The sequence below is a fragment of the Kogia breviceps genome, chromosome 6, assembly GCF_026419965.1.
Source record: "Kogia breviceps isolate mKogBre1 chromosome 6, mKogBre1 haplotype 1, whole genome shotgun sequence".
Taxonomy (NCBI): Eukaryota; Metazoa; Chordata; class Mammalia; order Artiodactyla; family Physeteridae; genus Kogia; species Kogia breviceps.
The window spans coordinates 1,492,561-1,508,711 of NC_081315.1; the positions used below are offsets into that span (position 1 = coordinate 1,492,561).

Consider the following 16,151-nt stretch of genomic DNA (forward strand, 5'->3'; position numbering starts at 1 on the left):
GTTTCACAATTGGGCTGGCCCTGAATTCCATCTCTTGAGATAAACCTAGGATCCAAATAAAATAAGCTAATCTGGCTCAAGTTTTGTAAAATCAGCCCAAAATTCCATCTTTAACTGATGAAAAACACAATATACTTTGTGGTGGCCAAACAAAAAATAATCACGTTAATTTATGATGCAGACTATGGTCCACGTCTTTCTTTGAAGTGAGATTAAATTTGTTTTCCTCTGGCTCAGCTTCCTTGGTTCAAAGATCACCATTTGTATATCTGAATTATCAAAAACACTGTTCAAAGTGAAAAAGAAAATTTCCAACTTCTAAGCTCATAGACCCTCACAGAGATCTTTTCTCTCACTCCCTCACTCTCACAGATGTCTTTCCCCTCTTGCTATATTTGATACTACTTTTCAATGCTGAAAGGCAGGATATTACCAAGGATGCGTATGTATCATAGGAACCCACTCTCTGCATCGGTTCCCACTGGCCTGCTGCACTCACTAAGATTTCACCATTAGGAGTTTATCACTTTATCTCAAATTATATCATTTCCAAACGGCAGGGGTTTTTGTTATTGCAAAGTCCTGGGGCAGTTTTCCTCCCCAGTCTACTGTATGCATTCTTTTATCACATGATTAACCTCCAGCTGTGACAGGTGGCTTCAGTTTTAAGGAATGTGGCTGAGGATCAATGGGACAGAAGGACAGAGCCCTAGCCCGATCCCAGCGCGCTCCCTGTGGACGCAGGCGTGGCCGGGCTGCTGAGAGGAACTTCTGGGCTGCCTGGTCCCCTGGGATGCCCTGGAAGGGGAACAAGCCACACAGAGCGGAGGGGAGGGCGGAGGCTCCAACTTTATATCCAGTGTAGACATGGATAAAGGACTATAATATTGGGAGACTGTATTTATTTATTTATAGTTTTACTGAAGTATAGTTGATTTACAATGTAGTTTCAGGTGTACAGTTTATATGTATATGTGCACATATATAATATAGATTCTTTTCCAGATTATTTTCCATTATGGTTTATTACAAGATACTGAATAGAGTTCATTGTACTATACAGTGCGCCCTTGTTGTTTATCTAGGTCTGTGAGTCTATTTCTGTGTAGCTGTGCTACAGCTACGGAATTCAAACAAGAACGCTATGCGTAAAGTCTGTATCTCAGTGAATTTTAAGGGTCCGGCTTATTAATTAAGCAGATGGAGTTTCAGTTCAAAAGTTATGCCGAGCAAGGGACATAAAGCAACAAAGACTTTTCATGTACCAGTAAAACTAACTCAAGTAAGAGCTCCATTTTATTTTCTATTTTGGATATTTTGTGAAAAAGTCACTTTAGTAGTTTTGGAATCAGCAGAGTTAACTGCTGATAATTCTTTCCAATATCCGCCTCATTGTCACACCACTTACGGCCCGGGGCAGTAGTTGGATTATAACTCACACACTTCTGAAATATAACAAAGTAGTCACTGCACTTCACCAGTGAAATGATCACAGTCAGCCACCTTAATAAGAAAAATAAATCAAGGAGAATACATTTCAGTAATAAAAAATTATAAATTTATAATGTTACGTTTATAATTTTCCAGGTTGTTTTGTGTAATCAAACATGTTAACCATTTGCCGTAATTGTTCCTATTGTTAGTTTGAGAAACTAGTTTTTCCAAAACTTTAGAGAAAATGAATAAATAAATACATCGAGAATAATATAACTGAATAAACATATGGAAAGTGGAGCTGATAGTGATATAAATTCTAAGAGAAATAAACGTATCTATAAAACAAAATTGCTAATAACATTTGCATGAATCATAAGAATTTACCTGGATAAAATTAGCTGCATAAAAATAGACTAATTATAATACTTAAGAGTATAGAGAGGGACTTCCCTGGTGGCGCAGTGGTTAAGAATCTGCCTGCTAATGCAGGGGACGCGGGTTTGAGCCCTGGTCCTGGAAGATCCCACATGCCGCAGAGCAACTAAGCCCACGAGCCACAACTACTGAGCCCGCGAGCCACAACTACTGAAGCTCCTGTGCCAAGAGCCCGAGCTCCGCAAGCCCGTGCTCTGCAACAAGAGAAGCCACCGCAATGAGAAGCCCACGCACCACAACAAGGAGTAGCCCCTGCTCACTGCAACTAGGAAAGCCAACCTGCAGCAAGGAAGGCCCAGCGCACCCCAAAATAAATGTAAATAAATAAATTAATTAAAAAGAGTATATAGAAAAATTCCTGTCTGTGAAAACTTCCATTTAAAAAATCCAAATCTTTTTCTGTATTTGTATGATATAATGCATTAATATGATGAGAATCTACTTTTGCAAAAAGCTAATAACAATGGCTTTGAAAATAGAAGTTTTGGCATTTTTCCAGAGTAATACCATATACTGTTTGTAATTACTTATTAGAAATAATTACTTAAAATTATAAGCATTTATTTTATTCACTCTAGTTACTAAATCCTCCTAGGATTTCTTGTAAAATAGATGTTCTTTAGGAAGTACATTAAATCATTTCTAATTAGCACAAGTAGTTACATATATAAGCATTTTTAAAGTGTCTTATATTTGTAGACAAGTAAAACTTGGCTAACTAACGTTAAGCCTCTTGGCTTCCAAAACTGCGTCCTAGGGAAAATAACAACATCTTAATTTCTACATCCTTTCATAGTTCTACAAATACTTGATTTAGTTGCACTATATTTAAATTTAAACTATAAAATTTCAATGATAAAGTTTAAAAAACTTTAATTATATTTTACATGGGTACCATTAAAAATATACTGCACCTTTTATACGCTTTTTGAGTAGATATTTTAAATACAGTACTTTACACAAAACCATACGTGCCATACTAATGAATTATTAAGGGATATTCAGTGGTAATTTGATTGAACCCGATTTCTGTTTTGCACAGTGACTTTGGAATCTAATTCTGGCAGAAGATATGTCATTTCTCAGCATTAGTTGCTCGCAGAGCTTTGTATCAGGAACGAAGACACTTAGACATTAAATCTTGCGATTTTTTCTCTCTCTCCCTTTTTTGCTCTCCCTAATGGTAGAGAATTCTGAATTTAATAGTGCAAAATTTGGAAAAATAAAGAGAAACAAATGGCAATTATTCCTTCTGAGGAGGGTAACCTTCTCTGTTAGGGGGTCAGAAGCTTTTCGATAGGGAGGATTTAATATAGGAAATTTGCTACCCAGGTGTTGGGGGTTTAGGAGCAAAGAGAAACGCTGAAACCCCAAGGCGTCAGGGTAGGAGTTTGGTAGCAGTCTAAGTCTGGGGAGTAAAGAGGGAGATTAGTGTACCCAGAACCTGGGAGCACAGCCCCGGGTGGAGGGCACGGCTGGCACCTCTGAGCAGGAACAGACAGGGGGAAACGGCTGCAGGCCGGAACCGGCGGCCGCTGCTGGGCTGACGGTGACCGACCAGCACAGCCAGCAAACGGTAACAAAGGAGGGCCTCTGCCCCCCTTCCGATCTCCTGATCTTTCTCTCGTTCCTGAAGGACGCTGGCAAAGAAGCCTGTGAGGTGTCATCTGCAGGCTTCCAGTCCCAGCTTTCCAGGGTGCGTTGTCGAAGGACAGATCCAGACCTGAGATGCAAAGGATTTAAAAGCAGCACAACCAGAGGAATGGATAAAGAAGATGTGACATACAGATGACGGAATATCACGCAGCCATAAAAAAGAATGAAGTAAAGCCATTTGCAGCAACGTGGACGGACCTAGAGATGATCATACTAAGCGAAGTACGACGGACAGAGAAAGACAAATATCATATGATATCACATGTATGCGGAATCTAAAAACAAGATGCAAATGAACTTATTTACAAAACAGAAACAGACTCACAGACATAGAAATGAAACTTACGATTACCAAAGGGGAAAAGAGGTGGGGGAGGGATAATTTAAGAATTTTAGATTAACAGATACACACGACTATATGTAAAATAGATAACCAACAAGGTCCTACTGTAGAGCACAGGGAACTATATTCAATATCTTGTAATAAGCTATAATGGAAAAGAATCTGAAAAGCCAACCTGCAGCAACGCCACTAGAGATATATACATATATAACTGAATCACTTTGCTGTACACCCAAAACATTGTAAATCAACTAGACTTCAGTAAAAAATAATAATGATAAAAATAAATAAATGTAATAAAACCCAGCACAATGATCAGGCAAATATTGACAATGTTTACTTATTACATTCTTTGAAAACACCTATCGACATTCGTTTAGCTGTAATTACAAATTATATTTACAACAAAGTAATCAATACTAATATGATTTTTCTGCTATATAGCTACAATGCTTTGGTATTTAAGCTCATAGAGTGAAATTTTCTGTATATTACTTACATTTAACTCTACCTTTCATTAAATATTGAAATGGCAAACTGAGAAGATGGCATTATGTAGAGGAAAGAACCTTAGATTTTGCATCAGAAAAACTGGTTTCTAATCCAGTTTTGATCACTAATGGATTTTCGACACATCTCTTCAGTTGCCTGAACCTCATAGTTTTTTTTTTTTTTTCATTTAATAAACATTTACTGTGTGGGTCTGTTGTGTTCCATACACCAAGATAACAGAACTAAACACATAAATTCTTTTCTCAGAGAGCTTACAGTCGGCCAAGAGTGGGAGTAGATACACAAGGTGAAACATTCCAGTAAATGTGTGCATAGAATGATATAGAAGCAAATGGGCAAGGTGGTCCGTGACTTCAAGGGTCGGCAACGTTTTTCTGTTGCAGATAACGCTGGAGTTTATTATGAAGAAAAAGTCTACGTCACAAGTTGTAGGACAAAGGAAATTCAAGGTAGAACAAGAAACATAAGACACAGATAGACAAGCCAGCATCCTGGAAACTACAAGGAATCCAGGATGGTAGGATAGGGAGGTTTCAACGTGTTAGGTGAAGAAAGATAAGGAACAGGAGAAATGGGCAGGAACATATCTATCGATATTTGCATACCATGTTAGGAAATTGAGATTTGGTTCTGCAAGCAAGGGGCAGTCACTCGAAAAATGAAAAGCTGGGAAGTTGTCACAATCAGAAATTGTTTATTTACGTGGATCACTCTGAAAACAGTACAGAGAATGGCTCTGTGGAGGTTAAAAGCATTGCCTCTAAGATCTCGAAGACAAGCATGGCCTCAGTTTCCCAATCTGTAAAGTGAGGATAATAATCCTAAGGCTGTCGCGAAGTTTAAATGAAATAATGTTTGCAAAACACTTAGTATAGTTACCAGCAGTTTGGGTGATGGTGAAGATATCACTGCCAGAGACAGGATGAACCTCATAGTCTTAATTTGGGGTTTTATTTGATGATTTCTAATGTCATTTCAAGATTCATGGGTTGGGGGTTATTTGATTCAGTGAATCAGAGACGAACAATACAATGAATTTTGTTATTTGCTGAGCCGTGTAATGATGTGCTATAGAATTTATACACATGACCTTGCTTAAAATAATGGGGCTGCAAAGAATATGGAGAAATTATCCTGTCTGCCTATTTGCTTCCAGGTACATTAGCATACAAAAGTAAGATAAAATATTTTCTTTAGTAAAAGCACTTTATTGAATAGGAATGGATCTCTGTTTGGTAGAAAATTGTTGCATTATTGCTAAAATTGGAGAAAATTCAATTACATTTGCCAGAATCAGAAGGACACTGTGAGTTATTGTCTAAACTGTGCTTTTTAAAAATAGATGTTAAGCTGTTGGCCTGGGGAGAGTACAAAGTAATTATTTTAAAGGTCAGTATATTGAAACTATTGAATAATAAATCTCGTATATAAAAAAGGGTTGCGATGTGAAATAACTTTGCGTTTGGAAAACTTGCCATTTTTTCTGAAATGTGAAAATGAGAATCAAAGTGACATTAATACAACTGTTGGTTTCTAAAGCAGGATAAAACTTTGTAGAAAAAAAAATGAAAAGGACTGACTAGACAAAAATATAAAAGGAAAACCTGGAGTCTGGATGCTGAACCCAAGCTGTGAGGATTCTGGCATTTATTAAAAGGAATAATTCATCGGGCATTTGGAAGCAATATTCCTGCTATATTATGCGCATTCATGAGCTCTTTACTAGGATCCTGTGGCTACTTTGTGTCACTGTACTTTGTAAGAGATGTGGACCAACTGGAAAAGATGGGAAAGGAATGAGGAAAATGAAGAAAGGAACAGAAAAGAGGAACCTGAGGAAAGTTTTGAAGGATTGTGTTGATTATAATAGAGAAGAGAAGCCCTTGGGGCAGCCTGATTGTTATAATTAGATACATGAGGTATTTTCACCAGATTGTAACTAATTATTGCTTTTTTTCTCCACACCAGTGTTTCCTAGAACAAAAGAAAAGTGTCTAGCTAAAGAGCATTTAGCTGTATATATATACCCCCAAGTTAAACGTGTGTGTGTGTTTGCTTTTCCACTTCTTTGATCTAGTGAGAGAAGCGTTAGAAAGTTACCTCAATAATCCCTAGGAGGATTATTATTAATAATCCTTATTAATTAATTAATTAATCCTTATTAATCCCTTAGGATCTGGAAATAGATCCCTCTCTTTTTCTGAACAAACAGAGTAGCTTCCTTGGTCTACAAACGGGGCTCCATAGGCTTCTCTTGTGTTTTGCCTGGTCTTAGACCCAGGACATTTGATCTAACAATCCTTACAGAGGTAGGTGGCTGAACTGGTGAGAAGGGGCATATGGGGGGCCCTGTGGGTTTTGAGAGTTACAAAGGGGCAGGTTGAGAAACGCAAAGACAGTTTCGGAAGAAGCGTGGACCCTGTGCTCGCTGAGCCTAAAGGATGGCCAAGGGTGGCTTAGAGCCACGAGCACAAGTAGCTGGGTGATGCACTCCAAGCAGGGGAGATGCTTGCTCCCGGGGAGTCGCAGCAGAATCCTCGGGGGACGCCGGCACCCGTCGCCTGGGTGACTGAGTATGAGTTGTCAACAGAGACACCTTGTGGTGGGGAGAGGTAATGGCAGCAGCGCAAGGCTGAGAAACCGAGCTTCCCCACGTAGCGGGGGTGGGGGAGGACCACAGAGGCGGGCTGGGGTCTCCTCCCGGCGTGGATGCTCCTGAAGGATGTGACCACAGCCACAGCCCGTCTCGGAGAAGTAGCTACGTGGAGGAGCGCCTTGTCAGCAGAGCGTTTTTAAAGGTGAAGGGAATAAATAATTAACAGGTATAAATACAGGGAAGTTGGAAACATCTTAATTATGCCCACACAGTATTTCTTTAGGAAAGTTGTTTCTAATATGCCTAGGGATCAAATCTGCTTGTTATTAACTCTCATGGCACCCAGAGCCTCTATTTCAATTCATTAAAATTGAAATTTTATGTTTATTGCTGTATATTTGACAAAAGCCGGTCTCTCCTCTAGAGTATATTCCAGAAAAGAAGGCCCATGCATCTCACCTCTGTATTTTCAACACAAGCTCCATTTTAGACTCATAGGATTACCGTTGAATCATCGACCTTTATCACAATGGTATAGTACATACATTTGATACATAGCTTGGTAGGTAAGATACACTCAATAAATCGGGCTTAAATTTCACTCCCTAATCGTCTAGAAGTTAAAATTGAATGCGTCATTTAAAAACATTCTCATAGTAAAAATCCCAGACCCAGAAAGATTCACTGGTGTATCTTTCCAAACTTTTAAAGAAGAAATGTAAATAAGAAATACCAGCCAGACATAAATTCTTCCAGGACATGGGAAAAAGGGAATAATTCCTTGGGTATTTTTTTGTTTGTTTATTTGTTTGTTTTTTATAATAGCATCCAATCATTGATTCCAAATCCTGGCAAGGAAATTACAAGAAAGTAATATTACTGACCAATAGTGAACATAGATGCAAACATCCTTAATAAAATGTTAGCAATTCCAATTCAGTATATGTATATGTATGTGTCTCTATATATGCTGATATCATCCTTGCATATGCAAAGTTAGTTTAACACTGAAAAACCATCAGTGTAATTTACCACACTAAGAAAAAACGGTGGAGGGGAGAAAAATCACATTATTTTGATAGGTTGAGAAAAATCATTTGACAATATTCAACACTTACTCATGATTAAAAACTCTGAGAATACTAGAAATAGAAGGGAAATATCTTAATCTACAAGTAATCTATAAGAATATCTATTAAAAACCTAGTGAAAACATCTTACGAAATGGTGAAATACTGAAAAGATTGTCCTTGAAATTAGGAAGGAGACGGGTGTTTGCTATCAACACGTCATTCAACACTGTACTGGAGATTTAGGCAGTAAAATAAGGCGAGGAAAAAAGACATAACAATTGGAAAAGAAGAAATAAAATGATCATTATTCAGACATAGCCACTGTATGCTTAGAAAATATAAAGAGTTTACAAACATTTAAAATTCATAAGGGAATTTAGCAAAGTTACTGCATATGTGTTCAATCTACAAAAATCGTTTGCATTCCATCAACAAATGACAAAAATGAAATGGAAAAAATTATACCATTACAATCACATCAAGAAACATCAAGTATCTAGGAATAAATCTATCAAAAGAGGTTCAAAGCCTCTGCACTAGAAACTAAAATCCTTCTTAAGATGAAAGACTAAAGAAATGGAGGGATAATTTATGATCCTTGGAAGTACAATGCTAGACACTTCCAAATAGCAAGACCTATTATAAAGCTGCAGTAATTAGAACAATGTGGTATTTGTGCAGAGAGAGGAGTTGCAACCCAGAAGCGGCCCCGCAGACTGTCACCTGACAGGGGCGGCTGCTCTGAAGAGCAGCCCGTGTTTCCCTTAACAAATGAAGGGCTCCTTCTCGGGGCGGCTCAGGATGATGAAGATGCTGAGGAAGCTGCTGGGAGATGCTTCCAGACTGACGGCCATTTATGGTGATGGCCTCGGCTGAAGGAGACTGGCGCGCTCCAGGTCACAGCTACTTCTGGGGTTCTCCTGCACCCAGTGACCGATCGGCCCAGGCCCCTCTTTCCCAACTCGGGGCGACTCTGAAAGGCCATCCCCGCTCCAGACCTCTCCGTGGAATCCGGGGAGTCTTCTATGGGACGTCATCACAGCTCAGCCTCTCCGTCTGTCCAATCCTGTTTCCTTTCTGTCTCTTCTACACTTGTGGAGTCCCAGGAGCACTCTTCGGCAAATGTCTGGCAAACTCATCTTCGTCTCAGAGTATGCTTCGTAGGGAAGCCAAATCGCAGGAGCTGGTGCCAGGAGTGTTCCAAGGAGCAGACGCTAACACAGGATCTCGGGGCTGGCTCGTCTGCTGCCCGGCTGGAGGAATGCAGCAGACTACTGGAAAGTCTACCAAGGCGCCATCCAAGCTGCAGCTCCTGAGCCAGATGGGATTGTCTTTGCTAAAGTAGAATAACAGGTGCGTGGTATATGGCCACTGATTTGATGAGTTTGAGTTTTCCAAACTTGAGTTTTCCATTCTTACTAACAAAGAGCATCATAAACAGTTCATATGCAAATCAAACCTACAGTGATATATCACCTCACTCTGGTCCGAATGACGATCATCAAAAAGTCTACAAACAATAAATAGTGTAGAGAGGGTGCGGAGGAAAGGGAGCCCTCCTGCACTGCTGGTGGGAATGCAAATTGGTGCAGCCGCTATGGAGAACAGTATGGAGGGTCCTCAAGAAAGTAAAAATAGAATTACTGTGTGATCCAGCAATCCTACTACTGGGCGTATATCTGGAGAAAACTCTAATTCAAAATGATACATGCACCCTTATGTTCACAGCGCTATTTACAATAGCCAAGACATGGAAGCAACCTAAGTGTCCATCAACAGAGGAATGGATAACGAAGACGTGGTACATATATACGATGGAATATCACTCAGCCATAAAAAAAGAATGAAATCATAAGGCAAGGAAAAAAGACATAACAATTGGAAAAGAAGAAATAAAATGATCATTATTCAGACATAGCGGCAACATGGATGGACCTAGAGATGATCATACTAAGTGAAGTACGTCAGACAGAGAAAGAAGATAAATACCATATAATATCACTTATTTGTGGAATCTAGAAGAATGATACAAACAAACTTATTTACAGAACAAAAGTAGACTCACAGACATAGAAAACAAACTTATGGTTACCAACGGGGAAAAGGGGGCAAGGGATAAATTAGGGTTTGGGGATTAACAGATACACACTACTATATATAAAATAGGTAAACAGCAAGGACCTACTGTAGAGCACAGGGAACTCTACCTGAATCACCGTGCTGTACAGCCGAAACTAACACAACACTGTAAATCAACTGTACTTCAGTTAAAGAAAAAAAAGTTCACATTTACTTGGAATAGACAAGACATTTAGAGTTCTGCCCCAGGGCACACTCTGTCACAATGTGGTCCAGGGAGATCTGTGCCCTCTGGATGCGCCACAGCGCGTCACATTGGTCCATGATAGTGATGCCATTATACTAACATGGGTCCATGACAGTGACGCCATTATACTAACATCGGTCCATGATAGTGACGCCATTATACTAACATCGGTCCATGATAGTGACGCCATTATACTAACGGGGCTGGAAGAGCCAAAACGGTTAGTGATGTGGAGGCCTTGATGAGACCCGTGTGTCTGAAGTGTGGGAAGTAGAATCCACAAAGATCCAGGGAACCATCGCATCAGTGATGCCCTATTATCTTCAGGTTTCTCAACTTTAGTACAGGTCAGGCAGTGTGTGTGTGTTTCAGAACTATAATCTGTATAATACTGGTAACTTAGCATTTATTGAGTATGTAACCTGGGACAGGTTACTTAACTTCCTTGGACCTTGTTATTTCCATCGATAAAATAATTTCCTGACAGTCCACAGGAAATTTATATGACAAGAAATATAGTTTTCTAGCATAAGATATTTTGCTAAAATTGAATCATTGTTGAAGATATTACTTTGAACTAAATTCTTTTCCTTTATGTCCCCAGTCTACATCTATAAAATGAAAATAATAATAGCGCACCGTAAGGGTTTTGTGACGATTGAAAATAATATACGAATTTCCTCAAGTACATTTTCAATCCTCTCTTGTCTCTTTATGGGTCCCTTATAATGCAAATGTTGGTATTCTTATTGTTTTCCCAGAGATCTCTTAAAATATTTTTATTTTTTAAAATGTGATTTTCTTTTTGCTGTTCTGGTTGGATGATTTGCATTATTCTCTCTTCCAGATCATTTAGGCATTCTTCTGTATCACTTAGTCTTCTATTCATTCCTTCTAGTGTGTTTTTTATTCCAGTATTGAATCCTTTATTTCTGATTGGGTCTGTTTTGTATTTTCTAGTTCCTTGCTAAAATTTTCACTTTGTACATTCATTCTTTTCCCTAATTCAGTTAGCATTATTTTTTCCAATGCTTTGAATTCTTTATCTGGTAACCTATTTATTTTTGTTTCATTTTTTTTAGTGGTTTTTCTCTCACTCTTTTGATTGAGAGCAGATCCTCTGCCTTTTCATTTCGCTTAACTTTCTCTGCCTCCATGAATTTTGGTGAACCAGTTACCTACTGAAGTCTTGAAGTGGAGTTTTTATGTGGGAACGTCCCTGCGGGGACTGCGTGTCCAGTGCCTGTGGTGGGATTTGACATGGATGCGACTCGTGTCTTTCCCCAGGGTGTGCTGGCCGCCTTGGTCAGGGGTGGGGCTGAAGTGGAGGGGCCCCTGTCCCAGGGCTGGGCGGCTTCTAATGTGCCCCTAAGGCGAGCGCCCACAGTGGCCCCGCAGCCCCACCCGGGCTCCGCCCCCTCATCGTGGGTCCTCGATGTCCCATGGTCAAATCTTCTGCCCACCTGTGGCTGCCCCAGACCCGGCGCTGCCCTGTGCCTGGGGCCATAGTGTTTGCTCAGCTGGAGCCGAGGCCAGTGTGGGAAACCTAGCAGCCACAGAGCAGACCTATCTCTTCCCGGCCTGGGACAAGCCGGCACAGGCCATCCTCAGGCTCCCCGCTGCCCTCCTGTGGGTCCCAGTGTCCCTGCGATCAGCAGGGGGGCTTGCCTTCCCGTCGGGGGTCCCAGGACTGGGGCTCCCAATCTGTGGCTCTCACCGCTCAGTCCCTGGGGCAGGTGTCCACCTGTGTGTTCTCCCTTTTCCTCCGAGTCCCCTCACAGGGGCCCAGGTCCTGACCTGATTGCTTTCCTTCCATTCTGATTACCTGAGTGGCCTTCCTCAGCCTGCTTGTACAGGAGTCCTTCTGCCACTGTCTAGTTTTCTGTGATATTTGTTCCCCATGTAGATTTTTTTGGATGTGTCCCTGAGGGCAGGTGAGCTCCATGTCCCTTTACTCTGCCATCTTTATAGATCTCCAGAACTGTGTATTTGTAATAGAGACAATCTTGCCTGCAAAGTTTCAAATAGAGTAAGTCCCCTACATGTGAACGAGTTCTGTTCCGAGAGCGCGTTTGTAAGTCCAATTTGTTCGTAAGTCTGACAGATTTAGCCTACGTACCCAACTAACACTATCGGCTATCTAGTACTGTACTGGAATAGGTTTATAATACTTTTCACACAAATAATACATAAAAAACAAATGCAAAATAAAGAAAACATTTTTAGTCTTACAGTACAGCACCTTGAAAAGTACAGTAGTCCAGCACAACAGCTGGCACACAGGGGCTGGCATAGAGTGAACAGGCAGGAAGAGTTACTGACTGGAGGTGGGGAGAGGAGGTGAGAGAAGGTAGAGCTGAAGGATCGTCAGCAACAGGAGATGCAGGGCCAGCTGCAACTTCACTCACACCTGACGTTGATGGCACAGGTTCTGGTTCCTTGCTGGATTCAATTCTATCTACCCTTTTGAAGAAACGATCCAGTGGTGTCTGGGTAATAGCTCTTTTTTTTCTCGTCGTAGATGACATGGTAGCACTGGATTGCATGCGGAACAGATGCTGTGACCTTTGTGTACCGTTCTACCTTCAGGTCCTGTGCCTCAAAAACTAACAGTGCCTCCTCAAATAAAGAAAATCCCCTCGCCATTTCCTGCATCGTGAATCTCTTCGGTTCTTCAGTTACCTCTTCCTCTTGTCTCTCTTCATCCTTTCTCTGGGCCCCCAATTCCTGGCACTTCTTTGCAGTACCAGCTACATCACAGTTGCTTTTACACTTGCTTCCAGACATCCTGATCTTGAAATAAAGATACAGTGCTACTGTACTCTACACAGTCTGTACAGAAAAGTACACAAAGGCACAACCACTTGTAGAGGCTGCATGCATGTGACAATGTACGCCAGACACGTGAACTAACTTATGTGACTGGACATGCGAACACATGTTCGCTGTTTGAAAGTTCACAACTTGAAGGTTTGTACGTAGGGGACTTACTGGATTTGTTATCTGGCTCTTTACAGAAAAACGTTTGTCAATCCCTGCAATAGAAAATCCAGTATTCTTTTCAATATAGTCTGTGGATGTTGGTGTTTTTGTGTTTTCTATGTCTTCTTGAATCAGTTTTTGTCATTTATCTATCTACTTGGCTGTCATCATCTTTGCAACTGAATTTATTTTTTCTTTCTGTTTTCTCATTACTAATAATATGTTGCTACCAACTTTTATTTTGATAAAAATAATACTTGGCCAGACATTATTATACTTAATTGGCATAATTTACTTGTTATTTATTTTAATTAATTTTTACTTTTGATTTTATTGTCTATATTTAAAAGAAAATTAACCTTGTTCTTCTTTGTAATTTCTTGGACTGAACGTTTAACTCATTTATTTAAAATATTCTTGAATTATAATGAATGTATTTATAGTCATAAATTTTCCTCTTAGTACTGCTTTGTACTAATTATTTTTGAAATATGGAGATTCCTGATTAAGTTTTAAAGTTCATATATATATATTTGTTTTGATTCCTCTTTAACTCAAGTTTTATTTAGAAATGGATTTTAAATTTTGGAACGTAGTGCTTTATGTGTATGTGTATGTTTTGAGTCATTTGTAGCTAATATCTAGTTTATTGCATTGTAGCTTGAAAATGAGGCCTGTATAGATTCTTCTTCCAGAAATTAATTGAGTTATTCGTTGTGTCCTTATACATAGCCAATGTTTACTACTGCAGGAGCAAAGAATTAGGGTTTGGGGTAAGAATATCTGTGGATTGTTAACATTTTTTGTGATTTTTTTCCTTTGTTATTGGCTATAAAATTCTATCTATATTAGATCAATCATGTTAATTGTTTCATTCAAATTCTATCCTCAGCATCTGGTCCCAATCCAGACAGAGATGGGAAAGGGGGAGGGAGGAGGGACAATAGGGAGACAAAACTGAGGGCGATTCCAGTAACTTCACATTTCATGCAGCACAGACCTACTCAGAGGCAAAGAGTTAACAAAGCAGACAGAAGAAGCAAAAAGCAAACACATTCTATACCTTTTACCTTGTTTGTCCACTTCATCTAACAATTTCTGAAAGATGTATATTAAAATCTCCCACCATGATGGTAGAATTGTGTACTTCTCTTTTTATTAATAGAAATTTTTGCTCTACATGCCTTAAGGCTAGCTTATGAGGCATGAAAATTTGTGATTATCAAACATTCTTTAGGTAAGCTATTTCTTCCCTTGCTGTGTTTGAGGTCATCAAAGGCATCAAAGGCATTCCTCATTTCTGTCAGTCTTTTAGATTTCTAGCACCTCCTTTGATTCTTTCTTAGAATTCCCATCTGTCTGTTTACATCACTCACTTGATCTTACTTGTTGCTGCTGTCTCCATTAGAGCCCTTATCATGTTAATCATGGTTATTTTTTATTTTATTTTTAAGTTTAATTTGATTTTATTTTTGGCCATGCCACACAACTTGTGGGATCTTAGTTCCTTGACCAGGGATTGAACCCAGGCCCATGGCAATGAAATCACCAAGTCCTAACCAATGGACTGCCAGGGAATTCCCTAATCACAGTTATTTTAAATTACCTGTTTGAGAATGCCAATACCTGTTGTCATATCTGGATCTGGTCTGACGCTCATGTTGTTTCTTCAGATGTTTTTTTTCTTACTTTTTGATGTGCCTTGTAATTTTTTCATGAAATCTGAGCATGTTTTACTGGATAATGGGAAGTGAGGTGACAGGTCCTTAGGATGTAGTTTTGTGCTAATCTGGTTTGGAGGTGGGCTTTCCTTACTGTTTGCTGTGGCTGTTAAGTGCCAAGGCTTCAGACTCGTCTTGTGTCCTTATTTTTTTTTTTCCTTCTTGACTTTGGACTTTCTTAAGTACTTCTCAGAGAGTCTGGTTGTATACAGTTGTAATAGTTGTAATGCACTATTATTATAATAAGGTATGGATGACAGAGGGCATTCCACAAACTTCCAGTTAAATCTCTTTCATGGGGCCTATATCTCTGGCCTGTGACCTTCACGAGTGTTTTTTCTTGTATGGCGTCTCCTCTTAGGAAGACAGGGACCAGGCTCTGAGGAAGTCTTTTCCCCGGGGGAGTAGGTTCTTGTGATAGCAAAGTCTCTGGGCATTTATCACAAAGCTCACTCTTCCCTTCCCCTGTCAGAGCCACTAGGACCTTTTCTCCAGTCTTCACTGTGACAATCAGGGGAGGTCCCTAAAGGTAAAGTCCAAGAAGTGTGACGCTCGCTAGGACCTCAGCCCCCAGGAGCATCTCACTCTTACCCTAGTCCTCACGCTGCCTGATTCACATTTACGGGTTCCTATCCATTTACAGCTCCAAGGGCTTCTGCTCCAAGTAAGCAGATCTCAGCTAGGAGGCTCTAGATTTGCCTGTCACTCCAGATTTTGGGATGGAGACTTTCACTACGAACTTAGTTCTCCAAAAGGTCTAAGAAAAAAATCACTGATTTTCAGTTTATTCAGCTTTTTCCTGCTGTAACTTTAGGAGTAACAACTTCCAAGCTCTTCCCAGCTCTTTACGTCTGAAACTGGAACTCCCAATCTAGTCTTTATCATTATAAATATACTTGGTTTTGGCCTCATTTAATGGTTTTCATGTCATAGCTCACTTTATTTGATTTTTAGATTATTATTTGTTTAATACATCCTTAGTCATTTCATTATTGTTAGCCTTTCTATGTGACTTTGTTTTTGTCTTGTTCCTTGTGAAAGGCGCATAGCTGGATTTTGTTTTCTAATC

At 39.8% G+C, this 16,151-nt stretch overlaps 1 protein-coding gene across 4 annotated transcripts in view; it reads left to right on the top strand.

Moving 5' to 3' along the window:
* The window catches only part of GLRB (glycine receptor beta), a 154,380-nt gene that overhangs the window by 59,242 nt on the left and 78,987 nt on the right, over nucleotides 1-16,151 (top strand). The gene's annotated exons all lie outside the window — the stretch shown is intronic.